A 5,203-nucleotide genomic window follows, 5' to 3' on the forward strand; every position below is an offset into this window, starting at 1 on the left:
CTCTTTCAACTATGCGATACTGGGTACTTCTTATTTGTTTCCTCCTAGCACTTAAATTCTCTGAAGACAAAAGCCCTTTTGACCTAAGAGATTATCATGCATCGGATGTAGAGAAACAGATGGTTTCAGAGATGGCAGAGCCAAAAAATGCACTTATAGCTCTGGACCAGTTGCCCGATACTAAGGCAAATTTTAGTTAAACGCCCTTTTTTCTTATTTAAATGTATTTTTTCTTATTTAAATGTATGTTTATTCTGACTGATGTTTGCCTGGAGGACAGCATAGTTGTCAAGGCTGGGAGATGAGTCTAAAATGGAGAGATTTATGTGGGTAAGTTTGGGGAGAAATATACGAATTGGAGATAACCACGAACAATGTATCTCAGAGTTCCTGGGTTTGAAGAAAGATCGCATAATAATCATGACTAATTATGAATTCAAAATGAAACAGCATAATGAGCTTTTTTGAGGTCGGAAAGGTGACTCAAAACACTTATATAAGAACTTATTTTTCTGTTCTGGAATACACACACACACACACCCCGCACATCCAACAAACAGAACTAAATGTACCGAACCAGGCAGAATCAGGACCTTACTGGAAAGATGTAAATGCTCGGCAGCCATAGAACTGCATTTGCAAAGGAGCAGATTGGCTTTAACCTGAGAACCAGGGCACGAAAACCATCCATGCAGAGACATCAATTTCCCAGCAGAAATGCTGGAGTTTCTAACTACGGAGAGCTGAGGTTTTTCCGGCCCAGTGCATAGTGGAAAACATTGTTTTTTTAAGTCGGCCAAATTTTCCTTGCGTTCCCTCCCTCTTTCTCCTTTCTCTGCCTTTGTCCCTGTTCCCTGGTCTCCGTCTCCACACAGGAACTGCTGGGAAGGCGACTGGGCGGCTGGAGGACTCAGTCCCCCTGCCCTAGTATGGTCGCAGTGGGTGACACTCAGCCCCGAGCTGGCTTTCCAGGAGCAGATTTCGGTGTAGTTTCCCTACACTTTGGCTGCTAGAGTCCACGCAGAAGGCAGGGAGCCGCCGCGGGAGCCCCCCGCCCCCCAGGCGACCGACACTTGCGGGGAGGGCGCGCCGCGAGCGGACAGGGGCCCGGCGTAACCTCACCATGGTGCGTTTCAACCGCTGCTTTCTTTCTCAGTCTTTTGGTGCAGGGAAGGGGAGGGGTTCCGAAAAGACCGCAGGGAGAGGCGCTGCGAGGGATCCTTAGGGCTGAGAGCGGGGGGAGGAGACAGGGAGGGAGAGAGGGAGAGAGAGAGCGGGAGCCCGGGGCCGGGGCTGCCTGAGCGTGGGCGCCGCGCGGGAACCGGGTTTGCTGCGCGCCGCGCCCGCCCTGCCTGTTGAGCGGCAGCCGGGAAGAGGCGCGGCGGCTGCCGGCTGTGGGGACACCGGTGCAGGGACCGGCAGGTGCCGCCGCCGGGCCCCCCTCTGCCGCCCGCCGCCCACTCTCCTCCTGCGCGGGCGGCGCGGATCTGCGAGGCGCGCCCGGAGCTGCCGGCGAGCCGGAAACGCAGCCCGAGGTCGAGACGCCCCCGAGTAAGTGGTCGCCGCGCGCCCTCGCCGGCCCGGGCTCCCGGGGGGCGGCCCTCTCCGCGGCCCCCAGTCCGGGCCCTCGCGTGCCCCCCAGGAAGCCCTCCTGCGCTCCCGGGACCGGGGCCGGTTCCCACGCCGGGGGCAGCTCCGCGCCCCGGGGCCCCGCGGCGGCCGAGGGCGGAGGGCCCGCGGGGAGTGAGGCCGCAGCGGCGTCACCGCAGCCTCGTCCGGCCACGCTGCGCGTGAGCGTTTCACGCTCCTGGGGGCCGGGCGGCTGCGACCCCGGGATCGCTCAGCGGGGCCGCCGCGAACTTCCAGGGGGGCTGCCGGGCTCCGCCGGGGAGTGTGCGTGTGTCTGCGTGCGTGTGCGTGTGTGTGTGCCTGTGCGCGCGTGTGTGTGTGCGCGCGTGTGCCTGTGCGTGTGTTCGTGTGCGCGCGCGCGTGTCTGTGTGTGTGTGTGCGCGTGTTAATTACTGCTTGGGGATCCGATGCCCCCTGTGACCGCGGCGCCCTGGGGAGCGGTTGGCGTCGGGCCGGTGCCCTCAGCCTGTCCTGGGTGGGCCGAGCAGCCTCGCGGCGGCACTTGTGTGGGCGCTCCGCCGCGAGTGGTCATGTGATTTCAGGTTATGCATAACGTGCGTCTTTCCTTTACTCCCTCGTTTCCCAGGGTTGCGCCTTCATTTTGCACTTGGTGAACAGTGTGTATCTTCTGAAGTAAGCCAGAAGGTTGAACGTGTCGCTTAATTGTGACCGGGGCGTCTTGGTTTCCAACACACTGAAACCCCCTGGAATTTTAAGTAGAACGGGTCATATATACAGTTTTAAATTAGAGCTTGATTTATAACATATCAGGGTCAGCCCTGTGACAGCGATTTCATCAAATGCTTACCTCCTAACTAGATAGAACTGCTCTTGGGAGGAACATCGCTGACCCTCTGATGACACGTGGATAAGCGTTAGAGCCTTCAGTGATGGATGTAGATTTTTATACCTTGGTTCCTAGTGTGGAGCTAATCTGTTGCTTTTCCTAAAACGGCTATGTTTTTTTGTTTTCTTTGGGAGTTGTCATTTCAGGTACTATATTATGAAGAGTGACAAAAATCAATAATAACAGCAATTAACAGAAATATGATGTCTAAAATTTAGAAGCAAATCTTAATTTGTCAAAAAGCCATGTTAACAGTGTTATGCTTTTGGTGGAGTTTGCCCGTGCAGTCTGTGCTCTCTGTTCAGTTATTACACAGCTCGGTCTGTGTATTGCTTCCGGGGATCCTGAAATTGTATTTAAACGTTTGAGTCTCTGCATTTTTAGGGTGATAATCCAGAGTCCTCAGATATCTAAAGGGATCTATGACCCAACAGAAAAATAAGAAGCACGGAGTTAAAATAAATAAGCTGTACTTTTCACATCAAAACAGTAGGCTCTTTACATAAAGCCTGTAGACATAAAGTAGTAGGTAAAATTCTAGAATAATTATTGATACAGTAATTAAACATCTCATATAAAACAGACCCACTTGTATGTTTTTAAATGTATCAGCGAGGAAACTTAAGTACCTGAAGTTTAATAGAAATTTGTAATGAATAGATGGGTATTCTGTTTTTTCTTGTGCTGTAGGATCTTTTTTCTAATTTATGACAGAGGAAATAAGAATTTTATTTTTCTCTCTTTGAGACCCAACACAAATAGAAAGTACTTATGCTTGGTGTGGTGTTTCATAGTGTATGAATATAAAAGGCCCCTTTAAGTCCCCGCTACTAGGTCCCCGGGTATAAAATAACATGTCCAAGATACTTTTTTTGTCGTTCTTGAGAATGTAGAAGGAGACGTAGCTTCACAAGGTTTGGTCCTCAAATCTCATATAACTATGGTTTATAAAATGATCTTGTGTTAAGGCATTATTTTAAAAAACTTTTTAAATTAATATTGGACTAAAGACTAAAGAAGTAAGTGATAACTCAAATTGTTATTTCCATTAGGAATGTTAGATTTTCCAGGAAGTTGCTTAACTTCCCTTTTATTTGCTAGGATGTATAACTTTTGTATCGTTGATTTTTATACCACTTAATTATAAATGTGTACCCAAGCAGCTCTTCTTAAACATTACAGTTTATTACTTTTCTGCATATTTGTAGAAACAGTTGCTTTTCTTTCTAAAATATCAATAATTTCACTGGTTTTTAGTCCCTAGGCCATCTAGATGTTTTCAGTAAACATTCATTAGGTGCCTGTGCAGCAATTTTGGTTGGGGCTCTCCATCTTGATACAAGAAAATCTTTTGGCAAGTTTTAGGTCTTTAGATGAACCAATTCAGCCGCCCATAGATTAGTTGACTCGTTTGGCATTGGAGTGATTTTTTGGCTATCCTGACTCACATTGGGTTCTTTTGTTTCTCTCAAACAGTTTGGAAGTGTCTGACCTAATTCATCTATTTCTCTCTCCCCTGAGTGCCAGGCCCACAGGCTTGTTCTTCTGCAGCCTTCAGGCTTACAGGGTATGAACAGAATTATTTGCCAGGACTGAGGAGCTTTAGGCCAGTCCCCGCCCAGCAGCAGTAGGAGAGTGACGCCCTTATGAGCCCTGAGGAGGGGCTTTGGGCCATGATCCCCCCTCCCCCAGGCCCAGCCACAGAAATGTGATTATCAACTGCGTGTAGCTGCTTGCCTGGAATCCTTTCTGGCCGTTAATAATATTTTTTTTTTTTTTTTTTGCTCTACGTAGGCCTCTCACTGTTGTGGCCTCTCCCGTTGCGGAGTACAGGCTCCGGACGCGCAGGCTCAGCGGCCATGGCTCACGGGCCTAGCCGCTCCGCGGCATGTGGGATCTTCCTGGACCGGGGCACGAACCCGTGTCCCCTGCATCGGCAGGCAGACTCTCAACCACTGCGCCACCAGGGAAGCCCCCGTTAATAATCTTTTTATTAAAATAAACTCTCCCTTTCAGAAAATCAAAGGCAACTTAAGTTAATTCACTCGGGTACCACTTCTTCCTTCTCACCGCAGTAGGAATTAGCAAGAAGCCAACAGAAGACAGTGGCTTTGGGAGTGAACACCCCAGGAAAGGGGTCTGGGCACCCCCAGGAAAGCTTCTTAATCCTGAATTTTTTCCAGGTCTGACATAGCTATGTGTCCCCTTTCACTCTGCTACCTTACATTAAAAATACCTTTTTAGGGACTTCCCTGGTAGTCCAGTGGTTAAGACTCCACGCTCCCAATGCAAGGGGCATGGGTTTGATCCCTGGTGAGGGAACCAAGATACTAATGCCACGCAGTGCGGCCAAAAAAATTAATTAATTAAAAATAAAAATACCTGTTCCGACAGGGAAGCCAGAGAAAGATAAATATCATACAGTATCACTTGCATGTGGAATTGGGAAAAAAAAGATACAAATGAACTTATTTACAAAACAGAAACAGACTCACAGACATAGAAAACAAACTTATGGTTACCAAAGGGAAAAGGGGCGGGGAGGGATAAATTAGGAGTTTGGGATTAACAGATACACACTGCTGTCTATAAAGCAGATCATCATCAAGGACCTACTTTATAGCACAGGGAATATCTTGTAATAACCTATAAGGGAAAAGAATCTGAAAAGATTTATATATGTGTGTGTGTGTGTGTGTGTGTGTGTGTGTGTGTGTGTGTGTGTGT

At 48.8% G+C, this 5,203-nt stretch overlaps 1 protein-coding gene across 3 annotated transcripts in view; it reads left to right on the plus strand.

Annotated features, from left to right (window-relative positions):
- The first annotated feature begins 894 nt into the window (after positions 1–894).
- Positions 895–5,203, plus strand: part of GUCY1A1 (guanylate cyclase 1 soluble subunit alpha 1) — a 58,474-nt gene continuing 54,165 nt past the window's right edge. The window contains exon 1 of one of the 3 annotated variants that reach the window (XM_029235727.1): positions 895–1,126. The gene's annotated coding sequence lies outside the window, so the exon portion shown is untranslated. Of the gene's footprint in view, positions 1,127–1,271; positions 1,552–2,095; positions 2,172–5,203 lie in introns of those variants that run through there. The other 2 variants (XM_029235726.1, XM_029235728.1) reach the window with 2 other exon arrangements.

The sequence above is a fragment of the Monodon monoceros genome, unplaced genomic scaffold (genome assembly GCF_005190385.1).
Source record: "Monodon monoceros isolate NGI ecotype Baffin Bay Population unplaced genomic scaffold, NGI_Narwhal_1 Super_Scaffold_20, whole genome shotgun sequence".
Taxonomy (NCBI): Eukaryota; Metazoa; Chordata; class Mammalia; order Artiodactyla; family Monodontidae; genus Monodon; species Monodon monoceros.